We start from the raw sequence: 21,902 nt of genomic DNA, 5'->3' as shown, positions 1-21,902 counted from the left end.
CTCAATATTTCCTCAATTCCCTTCAACCAGTGTTCTTAATGGTTGTGAAACCATGATAGTTGTAAATGGTTAAAAAAAACTGCATAGCTTTGTATTCATGATATCCTAACCATACTTGTTGTCTTATATGTATGTATGTATGTATGTATGTATGTATGTATGTATGTATGTATGTATGTATGTATGTATGTATGTATGTATGTATGTATGTATGTATGTATGTATGTATGTATGTATGTATGTATGTATGTATGTATGTATGTATGTATGTATGTATGTATGTATGCATGCATGCATGCATGCATGCATGCATGCATGCATGTATGTATGTATGTATGTATGTATGTATGTATGTATGTATGTATGTATGTATGTATGTATGTATGTATGTATGTATGTATGTATGTATGTATGTATGTATGTATGTATGTATGTATGTATGAATGTAGAGCAAGATGCGAATTTTTTTAAAATTTTTCAATGCGGAATTCATTTGAAACTTAATTCCTATTACAAGGTGAATGTCAATATCATTGAAAAACCCATGAAAGTCAAGAAGTATTTATAGCAAATCAGTTGGAAGGATTTGTTTGGTCCAAACCACGCGAAGTTCTAATCATAAATATTACTAACATCGGGAAACTTCTTTCGGGTTACAAAGTGAGCGTCAATTCTTTCAAAAATACCCATATGTGTCAAGACATAAGTACTCATAATTTTTAAGAGGAATTTGTTTACTCCTAACAATACTACGTTAAGAGCATATATATAGTTACCATAATGGAAGGCACTTTGTGCATTTTTAATAATTTTTTGCAGTGAGGAACTCATTTGACACTTATTTCAAATTCCTAAATGAGCCTCGTTTTTTTTAAAAATGCCAATATATTTCGAAAAATAAGTACTAAAAATTTTTATGCAGGATTTGTTTACTCACATTAAGAGCATATATGTATAATTTAGGTATTGGTCAGGTTTTGGAAATAAGGAATTTAGTTGAAACTTATTTATGATTGCAAAGAAAGCGTCTATTGTTTAAAAAATACCCACAGATGTGAAGAAATAAATTTTTATGAAGCATTTATTTAGTCCAAACCATACTACGTTAAGAGCATATATATAATTAACATAATAGAAGGCACTTAGTGAATTGAGACTTAGTGATTTTTTTTTTTTTTTTTTTTTTTTTGCAATGTAGAAATTATTTGGAACTTATTTTGTCTTAAAGTATTAAAGGATGAGAATCAATATGTTTGAAAATACCTTTATTTTTCAAGAAATTATTACTAAAACTTTTATGAAGAATATGTTCGAAAGAGAGTAATTTCAAAGCCAGCCTACCTTTGGCATAACAGAGGAAAATTTGCTAATTTTTTATATATATTTTTATTTATTCATTTTTTTTTGCGAAGTGGAATTCATATAAAGCTTGTTTCATATTAAAAAGAGAACTTCAAATGTTTGAAAATACCTGCATAGGGCAAATATTAATTATTACAAATTTTTAAGAACTTGTTAAATGCAAAACATGCCTCTTTGGGAACGAACAGATCGCTAATGTAAGATGCAAATCCGATCACCAAAGTTTTTTTTCTTTCTCGAAATTTTTTATTTTGTGCATTGTGCAGGGCTAATAATTCTATTGCTCGAAATAAATTTTGATGTTATGACAGGAATGCCGTACTAGTGCTCCATCTTATTTGTTCGAAAGCGTAACCTTAGTTATGCTAAGTAATTGGAGCATTATATATTTTTAAATACGAAATCTGGCAAAATGGCGAATTTTCTCTGAATACTTTTTGCTATGGTTTCAGATTCTTGAACCTCAAAGTGAACTTCAATCTAGAAAATATGGTCCCAATAGTTTGGTCAGGAGAGCGATTGATAGCCCCTTAATGTTAACTTTACTTCTTACGTATTTCGTCATATCTTCTAACGTAATGAAGTGTTTCAAATAAATTTTGCAGAAGATTTTTTAACATGCTTATCCAAAGATACTTGTTTGCCAAATAATTATTCCTAACCCTTCTTTTCATGGTTTTTTCTTTTTCTGCAATATACACTTAGGCTCATGCAATTCATGATTAAAAGAAAAATTTATTTTTTTTAAAAATCCTAGTTTAAATATATAATATAAAATAACTAAAAAGCGGTATGAGGAAATTATACTGAATCCATCATCATACAAATTTACATGTTAAGCTCAATACAAAAGAAATAAAAAATAAGATATCTTTGTATCATTTTTATTTCTGATAATAATTTTAAAAAAATAAGTTATCATACACCTCTTGCAACACTCTTATATTTTCATCTGCAACGCGGTACTCGTTCCCGAATAGTTAACCGTCAAGCCGAATAATCAACCTCTTTTAATAGCCAACAGCTTTTTAACTTGTCCAAGTACTAAAATTATACAAATAAAAAAATTTAATAAAAAAACATATAATCAAATACATTTCCATCATGCATTAGATGTGAAACAACTACACAGGAAAGTAAATTTTTGTCACATGGTTTCGGGACGATTATTTTGGGTATTCGATATAAATTGCACAAAAAATAACAGAAGCACAAAGAAATACCTTTTTTCCCCTATTTATTTCATTTATCAGCAAAAAAATCTCAGATTAGTTAAGAAAAAATATTCGAAAAATCACACGTTTCTTCCAACTACAACAAGCAGTGGAATGACAAGTTCAAACCCGCTATAATGATTGTGATATTTGATTTTTTTTTTGACAGCTACGTTCTCTATTAAGCAATAGTCGTAAAAAAGTTAACAGCAAAAGTTAACAATTTACAGTACACCTGTTTAGATTACATTTTTTTATTCTCTAAATGCTATGATGAAAATTGCCATCTTCATGCAAAGAAGGGGTAATTATTTAAAGTATTTCTTTATTTATTTTAATAATGATCACTAAAATATTTTATTCTTAAGGTAAACAATTTCTAGATTATTTTATTCCATGTTGTTTTAAATGATAAAATCTAAACCTAGAATAGAATCATTCGAATAGATCTTGAGAAATACATATTAAAAAATACGATAGTGAAATACAAAAAATGTGGACATTTTTTAAAAAATGATTGCCATTAAGGTGTCCAAACTTTTCACTTCTAACCTGCTTAAATTATTGGATCCATTTATTTCAAATTTCAAATCTGGACACGTTGACAAAAAAGTATGTTTATTCAACGAAAGTACGTTTCGTTTTTGTGTTTGATCTAGTCCCATAAAATATCGTTTGCTCAAATTAATAAACATATTTAAGACCATCGAACAATTAAGATTGAGTCCCAGTTCGAAAAAAACCGGTTTTTTAGATCAAAAGTTATTCAATTTTTCTTTTCTTCTTACTGCACATTAATTAGATTAGACTATAGACTTTACAAAATTTTGCACCTGAAATTATATTTGTAATATTTGTCACAGGCTTTTATATACAGTTATTTAAAATGAAGCTGGAATTTTAAAAATAATTTAATTAACAATTGAATATATAGTTATCAAATAAAATTTAAAAGACATTCATAACTAGCAGTATTTATTCTTTAATGAATAATATTACTATAGATTAAATATTTATTCAAATTTATGCAATGTTTACACCATAACCATTACTGGACAGGATAGAATTCACCCTATCAATCATGATTTTAATTAATTTTAAAACTTAAATTTAATTTTCATAATACCTTACTAAATTAAAACCGAATCCATCATAGTTTTCTAATCTTTCATAGAATAATGGTTTGATTTTGTTTTCCTCCATCGACTCCTTTCGTAAAATTTAATAAATTGTTCTTTATTAAAATATGGTTAAAGTAAATGTATAGGTGAGTCATACTTTAGGATTATTAATTTACACTTTTTATATTAGTAGACAATCTCATAACATTAAACATATTATAATTACACTACACCCAAAAAAAAACATAAGGATTCACAAAAATGAATAAAATGTGTCAAAATAGCCTTAAAATAAATAATAATCGAATTTTAAAATCCCATGTATTCAAAATTAAATATGTACAAGCACTCATATCCTAATACGTACAAGGACTCAATCCTAAAGAGGACGAAATCAGACACGAAAACGTACTTTCCCTGAATAGGCACAAGTTTTTTCGTCGAATTAAGATTTTTGATCCCCCAAAATACAGGCAGTAGCAGCAATCTGGGAGATATGGACCTAATTAAATAGTCAGGAGAGCTTGAAAGTTTAAACCCCTTCGTTTTTCCGAAGATGAAAAACAAAATATATTTAGAAAATCATTTGATGTTTTTATTGTTTTATTTAAATATGGAGAATGTAATTTTATTTGGCAAATTACAAAATTTGAACAGAATCGATCGAACAGTAGCCGAAAAATTGAATTTTAAAAATTGTGTATCTTTAAATTTCAATTTCTCAGAAACTATTCAAACAATTTCGTTTTTATATTTTGCCATATAAATTTGCACTCTTCAAAATGATGTAAAAATTTGTACCCTTTGTAAATCAAAATATTTTCCACCAGTATTGAATAAAATAATAAAAAACAATAAATAAATATTAAAAACTATTTTTTGCATGGAATTATTTTTTGATAAACGCATTTTATAATTTTTTGCAAAACTTTTTCAATTCGCTTCGAAAGTTTTCAAGATATAGCAAAATATACAAAATAAAAATTAACATTAAGGGGTCCAAGCTTTCGACCGCTCCTCTGATCTCTGCTCCTGCTCTCTGTTGCAATCATATTTCTCAGATCGTGGCTATCCCCTATATTTTGGGGGTCAAACATTAATCGATAAAATGATATGTCTATTCAGAGAAAGTACTTTTTTGTGTCTCATTTCATACTTTATAATATCGCATGCTCTAACTAATTAGCATATTAGAGGTTAACCTCTCAAATCATTAAGTCCTAATAAGTGAAAATCCAATCATTAGATTAAAAGTTATTCAGGGTGTTTTGCTTATTTTTTGCGCACTGTGCAATCCAGAACAGGGAGAGTTAAGAAACTTTATATAGTGACAACTGCAGTGACATATCATTATCTACTAATTTCCAGTTTAAATGGTACGAGAGGTTGCAATTTGGAAAATACGGACCTAATAGCTAATTCAGGAGATCGGTAATTTAAATTTTACTTTTTGCTTATTTTGATATAACTTAAAAACTCTTAAAATAATAAAATATATAATGCTTCATAATTCTCCTTAGACGGGAGTGCTCTACTATGGTGGCTAGAACATCCTACTATAAATCAGATGAACTACGGTTCGATTCCTACTGGCAACCAATGAGCATTTCTCACACGCATTTGGCCGGTTGGGGCTAAAATGTTCAGCCTAGAAACTGTCAGATTTAATAGAGATATTAATTTAGCTGTGTGCAATATGATGTACTACCTTTTTCATTCATGATTTTTTTCTAGAAAAAGTCAAATCACCCAGTTACCTATATTAACTCAATGGGAAATTTAGAAATAGAGGAATTTCAGTAAAAAAAAGCAGATATTTTATAAGAAAGTTCTGTATATAATTCACAAGTGATGTAGTCAACGAGTAATCAAATAGAAGAGAGTGAAAGGCGATTGTCCTGAGAATGAAGTGAAAAGCAATTAAAAGGCAAAATTGAAGGTCAAAGTCAAAGAGTGAGAGTGAAAGGCAATTGTCCTAGAGTATATGCCAAAATTTCTTACTATGTATATAGTGCTTATTAATTAGTTTTTATTTTTGAAAAATTACAGGGAATTTCGTTATAGCTATATACATAAAGGTTTTCAAAGATTCTACAACATATGAAAATAAGGCTTTTTGTGCTTTGAGGAAGAACCAGCAATAAATATTGTCCTGAGGCCCGTAAAACCTTTATTCAGCCTTCAATGTAGTTATCTCCTTCCTCCGCTTCACTGCATTTTTCGTGGGATAGGCAAACATCAAGAGGGTACCCGATCATACCTCGTGAGCTAGGGTTATCAAAACGAAGCAGAATAGTGCTACTATTTGACTTAATTCATATCATACTATTTTTTAGGGTTTGAATCTTTAGTAAGCGCTAACAAAAAATAGTTTTTATAACTGTAATGATCAACAGATAAAAAAATCTTAAAAACATCCGAACATTAGAAAAACAAACCGAGTAAAACAAGCTAATCTACACAATCACTATGAATTAATCAACAACAACATGCCAATACTGTACGTCTTTCATCTTGACTAGTAAAGATGAAAGTGAGGTACATGGTTTTATCCCACTCCCCCTTATGTTGTTTCAATTTTGAATACATTGGATTTTCAAATTCCACTATTATTTGTTTAGATATTATTTTTACGCATTTTTGCACAATTTTGAGTTTTTTCTAGTGCATAAAGAACTGGCTGATAAATGACTGCCATTAAATCAATCCAAAATATGCATGAAATGTAATAAAAATTTCTTTGGTAATATAAAACTAAAATAAATAAATTCAATAAAGCAATTTTTGAAAATCTAATACGCAAATATGATCCGTATCCGTTATTGAATTGAATTTCTCCACCCGTCGATCAGCTAAGGAAGATATTTAGAATATTATATGTTTCGTTGCCTTTTAAAATAGCCAACGGGTCAAATTTTCACTTGAAAACAAGCTCCTGGGAAATATTTTTCAATTATGGAAAAAATACTTCAATTTATGCAAATAAGTATTCATTACTGTGATCTAATCTAGAGTTGCAGAAGTATTATATGTAATTTACAGATAAAAATCAGTTTTTAGAAGTAAAATAATTACCTTTATCAATACGAAATAGATTTTATCGTCCATTGATTTAGTTTTAAAAAATTGATCGTACAGAAAAAAAACAGACCTCCCTTAATAACTTTTGTTCTAATGATCGGATCTTCACTTTCTAGGACTCAATCTTAATGGCTTGAAAGGTTGGCCACAAATCTGTTAATTAATCAAAAGCAGGCGATATTTTAAGATACGAAATCAGCCACAAAAACGCACTTTCTCTGAATAAACATGCCTTTTTTTCGTTGGATTCGGATTTTTGTCCCTCAAAGTAAAGGGGTAGTCGTAATCTTTAAAATATGGTTTATATAATTTGTTCAGGAGAGCGGTCCAAAGTTTAAGACCCTTAATGTAAGTTTTATTTTTTGCGTATTTCGACATTTCTCGAGGACTTGGTATATAAAGTATAGCATTTCAGCATATAATTATAAAATTTGTTTACGTGAAGATAAAGCTGTGTAAAAATGACTATTAATAAATATTTATTATTTTTTCATTTAATAATAGTGGAAATTTTTTTTTAATTTCAGAGTATACAATTTTTTACATCATTTTAAAGAAGTTATTTTTACCTGAAAAAATACAAAATTTCAGAAAAAACGGTCGAATAGTGCCTGAGAAATCATTTTTTTTTAAAAATCGTATATTTAAAATTTGATTACTCAAGAAATATTCGACTGATTTAGCTTTAATTTGCAATTTGTCATGTAAAATTACGTTCTTCAAAATGATGTAAAAAGTTATATACCTTATAATTCAAAATTGTTTTGACTATTATTAAATTAAATAATATAAAATAATAACTAACTATTAGATGTTATTTTTTTGCATAGAATTATGTTTGGATTGAAGAATTTTTTAATTGTTCGAAAAAAGTTTTTAATCCATTTAAAAAGTTATCCAGATATTTCGATATTTTCTTCTTTAGTCTCGAAAATTCCGATATGGAATAAGTACACAAACGTTAGTAAATTTCCATTAACATTTCTACTTTTAATTATTTTCCTACTGCTATTTAAATATTTATCTTTACACAAATATTAATTAAGAAAATCACCTGAAGTCGATTCAGTAGGAATAAAAAAATGCTAACAAATGTGCCTCTAATAACATCAGTTAAGGACTTCAGATTACCTTCTCATTATAATTTTCTGAATGAATTCCAGGAATTAATTTAATATATGGTTGATAAAATAATGACGTGATTCATTATAAGTAAATACTAATTTTATCATAAGATTGAGTTTCCTAACAAGTTATTCGGAAATTACTTGAAAGTAAAATATCAGCATTAATAATCATAAAAAATGGAGAGCTAAACTAATTCGCTGGAAAAAAATTTTTTATTCTGTTTACGCAGATCTGGAGTAAAGCATTTATATCACAGAACCAACAACACGTATAATGAATTCAATAGGAAAAAATATTTCAATTAATGTTTAATTAATAAAGAACTTCGGTTTGTACAATCCGCAAATACGAAAACAGAACACTCTTAATAACCGTTGATTTAATATTCCTATTTTACGTATTGACATGCATCTTTATGGTTCAAAGGATAGTGCTTAAACCTGCCAAACAATTAATTAAGACAATATTTTAACTTATCTGTGCCTAACGACCTCTTAAAAGGACGATTTCTTTTCTTAAGAAAGAAAATCATGTTTGGTCGAGTGGTTCATTATTAGGCATAAGTTAACAGAAACAAGATAGTTCTGTTCCCTCTGTTATACATTTATAATATGGGGGAGAATGGTGTAGTATCGGGCAGTGGGATGAGACCGGGTACCTCTATTGTGTCGAAATTAGTTCTGTTTTCTAGCGAACAAACTCTTAATTACCCTTTACTAGTCAGAAGAAGGACCAACCCGGTGCCTCTATTGTGTCGAAATTAGTTCTGTTTTCTAGCTAACAAACTCTTAATTACCCTTTACTAGTCAGAAGAAGGACCAACCCGGTGCCTCTATTGTGTCGAAATTAGTTCTGTTTTCTAGCTAACAAACTCTTAATTACCCTTCACTAGTCAGAAGAAGGATCTACCCGGATGCCTCTATTGTGTCGAAATTAGTTCTGTTTTCTAGTGAACAAAATCTTAATTGCCCTTTACTAGTCAGAAGAAGGACCTACCCGGGTGCCTCTATAGTGTCGAAATTACTTCTGTTTTCTAGCGAACAAACTCTTAATTATCCTTTACTAGTCAGAAGAAGGACCTACCCGGGTGCCTCTATTGCGTCGAAATTAGTTCTGATTTCTAGCTAACAAACTCTTAATTACCCTTTACTAGTCAGAAAAAGGACCTACCATATTGGTATATTGCTGTTGATAAATTTACGGTGCTTGTGTGAATATACTTGTTGTTATGTCAAATCTATAATGTTCATAAGTTTTCAAACTAGCCTTATTTATTAGTCACAACTCTTATGAAAATTATTTTTAGTTCAACTTATTATTTATTTACTAAAGAATCACACCCTAACAAACAATAAGGATTCATCCCAATAGTAGCACTGTTCTGTTTCGTTTCGACAATCTCTGCCCCCGGAGGAGGATTGGGTACAACTATACCTTCTCCCTCCCCACCTTGATGTGCGTCTATGCTGAGCTCACGAAAGCTACAGTGAAGGAAGAAGATGATTACACCCAAGGTAGAACAAAGGTTTAGCGGTAACCAGAATAAAATTTACTGCGGACACTTTCCTCTAAGAACAAAAAGCCTATTTTCATATTTTGTAAAATTTGTGAATCTCTGTATAAATTGTAGTTTTTACATAGATATGAAGAAATTATCTGTATTTTTCCTTTAAAAAAATTATAAAATAAGCACTTTATTTTTTGTAAAGAATTTGGTCTCTGCAGTCCCAGGCCCCGGAACAAATGTCCCTCTCCCCACTTTTGAGGATGGCCTAGACAGCATTACAAGAAAATTATATGGATAACTAACTTAAATTGATATATATATATATATATATATATATATATATATATATATATATATATATATATATATATATATATATATATATATATATATATATATATATATATATATATATATAATATATATATATATATATATATATATATATATATATATATATATATATATATATATATATATATATATATATATATATATATATATATATATATATATATATATATATCCCGCAGGTGGACTGATTAAGAAACGGTTCCCAGCAGATCACCGAAGTCAAGCCACTTGGAGGCAGTCTGCGTAGTGACCGAGGGTGTGCGGTATTGGCCCTCGTTAAACTGTTCTACCGTAAAGTGCTCGACTTCGCGTGCAGGTCGTCGGGCTACCGAAGCAGAGGTGCCATCCTCTCTGCAGAAGATCAAAATTGTGATGGCATGTCTTCGGATCATCCTCAGGAGTGTTTCCCAGACCGTCGCCAATAGCCCATCATGCAGCTCTAGTGTGACGTAAATTAACTACAACAAACAATAATATATATATATATATATATATATATATATATATATATATATATATATATATATATATATATATATATATATATATATATATAAATATATATATATATATATATATATATATATATATATATATATATATATATATATATATATATATATCGACACTTTTTACAGTGTATTTCTATAATTTTTAGATAATTTTTATAGATATAAGAAGCTTTTGGTTCTCGAAATCGTTATTTTTTTACTTGTTTTTCACATTTGTGATTTTTTCAAAGTTCTTATTCCAGCTTTGCATTAGATCTGTAATTTCTTTTCTCAAAAATGGCATTCGGATGCTGAGCTTCATACAGAAAAAAGTGGTTAAAATTTTAAGGTCAAAAGGGACAATATAATTTTAATTAAGAAAAAATTTCTGCAGAATTTTAATTTTAGTTTACGTTTAAAAATTTAGAAGTCGATTTGAAATACTATTTAGAATAAAATATTATTTTTAAGTAAAAATTTAGAAAAAAAAATTTCTTTTAAAATTTAATTCAAAGCAGATGATATATTTTCTTTTTCTTCTTAAGAAAAATCTTCAGACAAAAATAGAATTCAACTTCATTTTTCAGTTCTTGAAATTCTCTTCTGCTACAATTATTTCTAAAGTTAAAATTAAAAATAGGATACATCAAACGAAAAAAATTGCTAAATGCAATTTTTTTCCTGCAGCAATCTGAAGGCAAATTCCGGCTTCCTCGGCGATTTTTTTTTTAAATATTTCGACACTTATCCGTCATATTGAAATGTTTACCTACGGCAAAAAATGATCTCAATTTTTTTTTCAGGATTAACTTCACAATCAAAAGAAGAAGAAAAAAGCTTAGTTATGACAAAAAAAATTTTTTTAATATTTCGAAAATGTTTATTACTGAACATTCGGAAGACTCATTTCTTTGACTGTGATGCTTTTTGCACTTTATTTTTTTCTGTTAAATTGTGACTGAGAAAAATAAGCTTTTGCTCAGGAAAAAAAAAATAATAATTAGCGAAGATTATCAAATTATTATTTTTCTTTTCGTTAAAAAGTCAGTTTAGCTGAGAAAAACAAACAGAAATATATTAATTAAATTTAACTTGGTGCTGGTTGGTTCCATGGACCAAATTATCTCCATAAATCCTTTTGATGTAATAAGATTACGCGTTACTGTTTTTATGAGTTTCTCCAAGAAGAAAAACGATAACAAGCTAACCTTATTTAGATATGAAAATCTACTTTTTTAAAAAACTCATGCCTTTACCTTTGGAAACTAATATTTTTCTAAATGCACAAGATGAAAATGAAATCTGAATACACGCTAATAATTTAAAAAATATCTAAACTATTTTCTGAAAAGTTGTATCTAGGTATAATAAAATGACTACAAGTTATTGGATGTAACCGCTTACTAATTTCGAGGTTTGCATTCGAATCTCAAAATTAAAGCGAGTTATAAGAATCGTGTTAGCTATATAAGAAGTACAGCGTCCTCACTCTATTATAAAAACAATCCTGATGCACATCGATGTTAAAAAGAAATCATGTAAGAACTGTTTCTGAAATGTAATATACATCAACGTGAAAAAAAATGTCTTTTTCTGGACAAAACTGTTGTGATCTTACAATAGAATTGTGATGATAAAAATGTATGAACTGCAACAACTTTAAAATGCTCATATTTTAAACCTAAAATTTTAATAAATATTTTGAAACAGGTGGATGTTCTCTCGAAGTAAGAAGGATGTTTCATCGCAGTGGGAAGAGTTCCATATTCGAGTCTGAGATATTTAATGACATTTTTTTAAATTTTGATTAATATGGAAAAACTATTTTGACTACCTTGCAATGGAAACTATTGCGCACATTCAAAAGAAATAGGATAGTAAAAATATTTGACTTAAACATATGTATTAAGGTTGGCTTATATCATTTAGCAAGCACACGGACAGCTTCAATTAAAGCATAACTGCAATAAAAACTACTGTTAAAACTATTGAGGAGAAGAGTCTAATGAGGTCATTTTTGACAAATTTTTCAGAAAAACATATGTAATATAATTTATAACTCATGAAATATTTTTAACAATAATTAGTACTATTACCTGAATTCCAGTTTATCTCTGGAAAAACAAAGTTGTTTAGTTTTCAAACTACTTTTTTTTTTTAGAAAAGGTTGTTTTTGTCCATGAGGCCAGTGTTGGACAAACTTAATAACTTATTAAATATTCATTTATTACAACTCAAAAAAATACATCTAAAGCCAAAAGGATGTCATTTTCAATCTAAGTCTTATAGGAGAATAAATAATATTATATTTTAATTAAAATACTAATTTTTATCAGAGCACTTCACTAAAACTATAAAGCATATTTTAAAAGCAAATCAATAGATTTGAAAATCGTAATTTAATTCATTTGAAAGCACAGAACCAATTTTAAGTTTAATAAATTTTTATAGTCCTAGTTTTAATTTGATGATGAAATTATCCGAATAGACAGCACACACGGAATAAACGGCTTGGTGATGTTTCCCTCACCGAGGCAATTAAAACAACTCTGCAAAGAGAAGACGGTACCGTTCGCTGTTATTCTGGTTTGGATCAGTGTAGAGCAAATATATATGGATGACATAGCTTTCTTGCCTCGCTTTCGAAATAAAAAGAGATTTAACATTTAAATTTTACTTTTAACATCATTAAATTTTACGACAACTTGTTTCGCGTAGGGCCGGGATAGACTAGTAGGTAGAGCACTGGGCCCATGTCCAAGCAGTCACGGGTTCGATCCCCTCGTACAAAGACTCCCGTATAGTAGATGGTGACTAGTGTACTTTAAATCTGTCGGGTCACAAAGTCCACCATGTTCCCATAACAAATTATACCTCTGGGGGGTACTGATCCAGGAGTTTCCGTATCTTCTGGATTGGGTTCACAATGACGAGGCTACGGAGTTGAGCATTAGCAGTTGCAAACTCAAAATTGGGTCCGCTGTTTAACGACTGTTATAAAACAAAAATAGTTATAAAAACTTATTCGCATCGTTTTTAGTGGTTTTACCACATACCGTTTCTTATCGCTAAATTTGTAGACTTCATACAATCAAATATATTTTGAGAATCTAACATTTTTACTAAATGACAATGAAATATGACTCAATTTTTACTGCTTAATAATTATTATGAATCTCTGGAATCTGAAATTTTTATGAGTTTTTTAGATGGTTTGAAGAGTTTACGTGGTATTTTATACACGTGATATTTTGCGCTCTACAATCATTATCCGTAGCATAACCATCCATTATAAAGAGAATAAAAGTGGAAAAGGGGAGAAATATGGTTCAGCAATTCTTAGTATTAAAAAAATAAATAGGCAGAAAAAATAAAATGTTACTCCACAATATACATATATATATATATATATATATATATATATATATATATATATATATATATATATATATATATATATATATATATATATATATATATATATATATATATATATATATATATATATATATATATATAATATATATATATATATATATATATATATATATATATATATATATATATAATATATATATATATATATATATATATATATATATATATATATATATATATATATATAGATAGATAGATAGATAGATATATATATATATATATATAGATATATATATATATATATATATATATAGATATATATATATATATATATATATATATATATATATATATATATATATATATATATATATATATATATATATATATATATATATATATATATATATATATATATATATATATATATATATATATATATATATATATATATATATATATATATATATATATATATATATATATATATATATATATATATATATATATATATATATATATATATATATATATATATATATATTATATATATATATATATATATATATATATATATATATATATATATATATATATATATATATATATATATATATATAAGACAGAAATAATAAAAATCATTATTATTTTGCAGTCTCTTGTCAGTGATTTTAAGAAGGAATTAAAAGCTTAATATTTATTGAGTTCGTAGAAGTAATTAGCAAATATTAATGAATGAGGCATCAAACTGTACTGAAATTATGCGTAGTTTTTCAAATTCATAAAAATTTTAACTGTAACTTTAATGAATTAAAAGATAAAAGTATAAACTGGACAATTTAAAGAAACAGTAACATGAAAAGAGTTAGAACAAAAATTTCAAGTACTAGCATATGATAATAAGTGATCCAAAGTGTTTTTTCCCTTTATTTTCACCAGCAAATTCTAGATTTAACGAAACTTCATGTTCTACCTGATTATAAAGCTTTCATAATTACGATTATTCTTGTCATCTAAATCATCTAAATTTGCTTGGTATCTCCTTTAACAAGATCATAGATAATCTTAATGCGAACTATTCTATTGCATATCCTATAATGAACTATTCTATTATAAACCATTCTATTACATAACGTATTATGACACTATACACAACACTATCCCATTACATATTATAACTATTACGTTAAATATCTTAGTATAAACAAAGCTTAAAGGTTTGGTTTGCAAACAAGTAATAGCTATTATCCGAGGCTATACGTGAGTCAACCAACGTAGCGTACTTTAAAGAAATATCAAACTCTGTGAAGAATAAAAAATAAAATTCTTCTCTTTCATTTAAGTGATAAATTTCTTAAGGTTAATAAATTTTTCTACAAATAAAGGTTTATACAACGCAATAATTTCAAAAGCATTCGATTCGTTATCAGCTTATTATTTATAGTGAATATTATGTCTTTACCAAATTGGTTCGTTTACAAATAAATTCTGATCCAAGAAGCTTTTGATTTAAACAGGAAGTAGTTAGTAGTATCAAGGTAATGACTACGGCTCATGTATTGTTTTAAAATATCATAGGCATATTTAAATATGCTTAACGCATATATTTAAAGACACATAACGTATTTATTTGAATGCACATACATTTACATAGTGCATAATTATTAATCATTCGAAATTAAAAGTACTTAATACTTTATTTTTAAGATAATGATTATTTTTTATAACTCAAAATCATTTATATAAACTTTTTTATTGAAATAAGTATTGTTATTTTAAGCATTTGTTGTCTCTTATTGCAATTAAAACAAAATACTGCATATTTTTCATGGCAAGCATAAAACAAAATAAAAGTAAAAACAAGGAAAATATTAATGTATCTTACAAAATGCATCTTAGAAATATGAATTAATACCAAAGCACCTATATTTTACATGTTTCATAATCAATCCTCTGAATAAGTTTAAAATTTATTTTATTTTCAAAAACACAGTCAGAAAAATATATTTCAAATAATACATGTTCGGAAACTATAAATATAAACTTAAATTCAGACCTCGAAAAGCCACACCGTCCGCCCGTCCTCGGCGGGTCAAAATTTCCCTGCGGACAACAAATATCTCGAATCCGACGTCCGCGCGGACGGCGATTTTCCCGTTAATATTCGTGATACCTTTTCAATTTTTGTTATCTTACAAGAGTCTAGCGCCTCACTTCTAAAATGACCCTCTAATCTAGAAATACAGCAACATACTGCGCTTGGTGTAATTGATGTTTTCTCTGTCTGGGAGTACTGCAGTGGTTGAAAGAGGCTTTTCAGCAATGAGCTTACAAAAAAAAAAAACACATTACGTACTGGTCTTAAACAAGAAGCGTTAAACGCAATTATGAACATCCACCTAAATGGAAAAACCCTTTCAGATTTCTGTGCAGAAACCTCTGTAAATCATTAGCTTGATTGTGGAACTGGCCAAACATCATATTTGTTTCATTTAAAAAACGAAGTACCCTTGGATAAATTGACATTCCAGATAACTTGACCTTTGTCATTTAAATTATTTCATAAAAGAAATACTAGGTTTTACTATTAGTAACCAAGTATTTGTAATCCTAGTAACTACTAATTCATTGTGAAACTTATATAAATGTTTGTAATAAATAAGAGAAAAAAATATTTTTATATATTTAGAAGCTACGGGTTAGTTTCAAAGGAGGACGGGTACATTGTTGGACAAGCCGTCCTCGGGGACAGGTAAAATTTCTGACTTTCTTCGAGCCCTGCTTAAATTTAAAAAATTTAAAAATAACAAATTTTAACTTAGATCTCGAAAACTTATTTCACATTTATTCTATAAAAAGTTTTCGAATCTGTAAATACATTGCGAAACTAATAATCTTGCAATATATTTTACTTTTAGAAAGTTACAACTACGTTAACTTTTATGTTTTGTTTCATTACCAAACACAATTTGCAGTAGAACTTTTGAAACATATACCTGAGAGCAAAACTCACCAACTCATTTTAATATAGAATTAAATTAAAGCTTTAATTCAATGCAATATACCCGTGCCCTATATATCACTTTTCGTAAGCTCCATACAGGTGGATCAATGTCGCCCAAACGGTACAAGAAATACTAAGAGAGCAAGGAGAAAAATACATCCAAACCCGAAGCAGGTTCGAACCCGAAATCTTCCTGGCACGAGGCCACCATACAGCTCATCCAGCCTTTTTGTTGCTTTATACCCCTCCCCTCCCCCACCATCTAGTCTTAATTCTAGTTAATAATCTCCCATAATGCGCCACGATAAGGTTCCGTAATTAAGGAAAAATTCGCGTTTCATCACAAATTACATAATTTCAAGGCGAAATGATTTTCAAAATTGACGAAATGATACTCACCGATATCAGAACCGTCAAATGTGAGAGCTTAATTTCTGCTAGAGTATTAATTCTTGATATTCAAACTAATATAGAGTATTTACAAATTGTAAAAATTTAGATTTTAAGCATAAGCACTAGTTACATTATTTTTAACAATATTCACTATCATTTGGGAAACTTACCTTTATTGCAACCCACGAAGAGAAAATATTAATCGATTCCTATAGCTCTGAAAAGACCTGTCAGGAGGAGCTAAAATACCTCTTTTAAAATTTTATATCCCGGGGACATCACTTGTGTGAATAAAAAAGAAAAACCTGTTATTTTCGAAATATCTGAACTGGAAAGAATTTCGAAACGAGCATGAAAAAGTACAGAATATTAAGTTAACCTCATGTTTTTTCAAGTGTGATAATATTTGTGTGTTTTCACGTAGAATAAATCAATATGCCGCGTCACTTACGTAATTAAATTATCATGTTATAAATATTCTATTCGAGAGCAGGGAATCAAATATAAATTCAGTTACTAATTTTATAGATTATTAATAAAACTGAATCTTACAGTTGGAAGTTTCTATTTTTTGTTTATTTATCAATAATAAATAAATTACAGCGGATACAAAATTTGTCATTTTATTGGATTAAAGACATTATTTTTCATTTACTTATAAATCATAAAAATTGTGTCTAAACTAATAAAAATTTTGGGCTTGTTGAACAATGATGTATGGGAACTACTCAATAAAAAAACCTTGTGAACCTCAAAACCTTTTCTTCTTGGTGCAAAATTTGGAGATATATATATATATATATATATATATATATATATATATATATATATATATATATATATATATATATATATATATATATATATATATATATATATATATATATATATATATATATATATATATATATACATAATTATGCACATATATGTATATTGCTTTGGCTGATACAATATTAGAAAGCACTCCTTTTCGCACATATAATATATTATTAACCTATTTAATGAGTTCTATATACTTGCAGCTTGTGCGCAGTAAATAAAACTTATTAATTTTCTTCATTTTTCATTTTTTCTTTTTATCATTTTTTTCTTTATTGTGCTATGTTTTAGTTTTAGCGCTTAATATTATCTACTATTAACTTACTTTCGTTTTCATTCTGTTTCCGTTTTTAATTCGTTTTTCCAGTTTCGTGTGCTAGGGACGTTGCTGTATGAGCCTATTTTTATGGATTTAAGCAGTAACTATAATTTAGCTCCTGGAAAAAATATGCTAAATATTTTAAACATTCTACATGTTGAACTCTGAACGAAGAGCTTAATTCAGAGACCTTTGGATCGACATCCTGCTATTCAGAAAGCAAAAGATTTTTTGAATTGCATTCAATACCCACAATATTTCCGCCTTATAAAGCGTGGGGAGATAAAAGATGTAAAACTTGCCCTGAAATTGAAAAAAAATATATAATTGATAATAATAATAGTTCCATATCTATTTGTAAAATTAAAAATGTTATTTATATGTTAACTTGTGGCTTTTGTAATATGAAATATGTTGGACAAACCAATAACTCTAGTAACATTAGAATTAAATCAACTCCGTTCAGATATAAACAGTAATAAAATTATCAATAACCTAGAATTTAGAGAACATAATTTTAACACTGACGAAATTAATATTTTAGATATTGTAGAAGATATCTATTTAAAAGTACAAAGAGAAAATTACTTTATAGAAAACAATTTTGTCGTATAGGCTAAACTATACCTTCTAAGGTACACAGATAAACTTTAATAACTGCTTAACTTACTCTCTTTTTCATATTAAAGATAAGCGTACAAATCAAGGTAATCGGGGATCATTAAGTAATAAAAACTCTCTTAATGGTGACAAATTAAATGTAAATTTTATTTCTGATAAGGAAAAAGATTTTAATAAATATTATAACATTAAGCTAATGAAAGAATTTGTTTTCTCCCTTAAAAATAATGATGTATATAAGCTTAAAAATTTTATTACTAGCTTTTCTTTTACTAATTTACGCTTCAAAACTCTTTGTTTTGATCCTCAAATCAAGATTCCCAAATAAAAATTTAGATAATTCATTTTTCGTGACTAACTTTCAAAACCTTATTTTAAATAAGATCAAATTTCATAATAATTTTGAAAATTAAAACAAAAAATTTCCATCAAAAGATTTTAACATAATTAAAAGCTTTACATATAATAAATTTCTTGGTAGAACTATATTTAATTATAATGGTATTAGCAAAACTTTAGGGAAAATTGATATATCCGATTATGAATGTCACTGTGAAGAAGAGAAATATTTTGATTTTGTTGATAAACATCATAAACATATTATTACTGGTAATTTAAATAATATAGATAACTTAGAACTTTGTAATTTAATGATAAAAGGCACAAAATTTAGACCCATTTACCATATATCAATTAATATAATTCTAAAATACTTTTTTAATGATCTCAATAGTTTTTGTTTAGAGCTTCTTCAAATAGCTTCTCTTTACCTTTAGGTATATTAATAGAATAGAAATGTGCTGTTTATCATAACTTTAAGAAGTTTGTTTTCAATAATAAGGAAAATTTTAATAACAGTAACAATTCAACAAATTTTTCTAAAATTGTTCGATCATTTAATCAACTAAAAAAAAAATTTACTACCCCCATAGACAAATTTAACGATAATCATGCAATCTTCTGCAGAAATTTCTATGTTAAACTCTTAATAGGGAGTTAAAAAGTAGTAAAAATTTTAAGCTCAGTAATGTAAATAATAATATTATCATTGAAAATTTTTAGATCAATGTAAGAGGTTAAATATTAAAATTAGCAATATACAATTTCTTTACTTAATTATCTGTCCAAACTTTCATACAATTCCTATACATGTTTATTTGAATTCGATACTCGCTTTATAGATTTCGTTTTGTGTTTTGTTTTGTTTCTTCTTTACATTTTGTTTTCTGTTTTAACGAGATATATTGTTTACCTAAAGTATTCTATTTTGTTTCCCTTCTTTTTAGAGCTCTTTGCACTTTTGTATTGATATATTTTGCTTTGACCATAATGATACAATATTGGAAAGCACTCTTTTTTGCGGATATAATCGTGTGAGCTGATGGAGAGATTATATCTTTTAATTATTTTGTTTCCAGAATTTTTAATATATATTTTTTTTAATTCCTTTTTAAATATTTTTTATTTTTTTAATAATTTTTCTTTCTCTCCTTTCATTAATCTTAAATATTTTCTAAGTTTTCTCTATATTTTTAGTTGTTATATATATATATATATATATATATATATATATATATATATATATATATATATATATATATATATATATATATATATATTGCTAACTTTTGATTTTTTTTAAAAAATAATATCTGTTAAGGTTTTTTAATAATTTGTTGATATGTTACGAACTTGCAAACGCTTGAAACGAAGAGGGTATTTATAGAGTTTTCAGTAACTATGTTTTCTGAAAATTTGGTAATAAAAAGTTGCAAAGAATACTAGAAAAATCATTACGAAAATTACTGATATGTGCCACGTATTAATATTGTTCCTGATGTCTTCTTTATATGTAATAATTGTGAAAGATTGCGAAGAATTGGAGAATTGGTATCTAAAAATTCTGAAAAATATTCGAAAACTTAATGGGTTTGCTTTGAATTATATTTTTGTCGGTATTGCTCTGAAGTATTCATGAAAAAAATTACTAATAAATGCCACTTAAGAACTTTCTCGATTACTTTTATATGATCAATAGCATGTCTATAACAAAATACTACTGATACAAAATATTACTGAGAAAATTAGACTTGGTCACACTGTGAAAAATTCCTAAGCACTTTGGTTGCATCATCCGTAATCAAAACCATATTTACCTAAAAATATTATACTGTAATTTTTACTGTATTTATTTCATTAGAGTGATTCGGGAAATTTACTATAATTATCACAGTTAAAATTACGAAGCTTCAAATTTTTTTATTCCTTCATATGTTCCGGTAAAAATGGATTTTGCGGTAAATTATCGGCCCCCTAAATTGCGGCGTTTTTTACAGCAATTAAATCCAGAATTTTTTTGCAGTGCATATCTAAATCATATCATATTTTAAGAATACGTTTTGTGTCGTATTTATGCAAAAAATCCTTGCTAAAGTTTTTGAATATTTCATAAAGGCGTTAAAATTTTGCAAATGCTTGAGACGGAAAAAATAGTTTTAGCTTCCCTTTTCAAATTTTCGCCTTATTTACAAAGAAAAAATAATTAATAAAATTGATCAAAAAGAAATCATTGGACTTTAAAACTCAAAAATAAGTTTGAATGTCTTATATTATTTTAGTTTTCTATCCATCTAAATTTAAAAGGGTGGATGAAGAATTTCTAAGAGATAGCAATACAAAATGTGTTCGAACTTAAAGATTAATTTCTTTTCTTAACCTTCCTTCAGCTCGAAAGAATAATAAATCATATAATAAATTTCCTTAATGTCTTATTTCTTTTGGAATAAAGCTAATACTTAAAGAATCTTTTCAAGAGAATTCTCTAAGAATAATGACTTGAAATCTTAATTAATCATTCAATTACAATATCCAAGAAACATTACACAAAGGAGGAGAAAATTTATATTTTCTTTTGTTGTATTTTGAAATACACCATACTTACTAGAATAAACAGAAAAATGCCTCGCACTTTGATTAAACTTCTGTTTTCATATGTTGAAAGATAAAATACTTTTATTCTAATGTTTAAATTTCTTTTCGTGGCTGAAGTTTAAAAATGATATAATAATGCTTGAAAAAACGATTTGGTGTACTTTAACAAAATGAAA

Source organism: Parasteatoda tepidariorum, chromosome 11, assembly GCF_982258835.1.
Source record: "Parasteatoda tepidariorum strain Cologne lab strain chromosome 11, Ptep-v5.0, whole genome shotgun sequence".
Classification (NCBI taxonomy): domain Eukaryota; kingdom Metazoa; phylum Arthropoda; class Arachnida; order Araneae; family Theridiidae; genus Parasteatoda; species Parasteatoda tepidariorum.
This window is presented reverse-complemented; position numbering follows the sequence as displayed.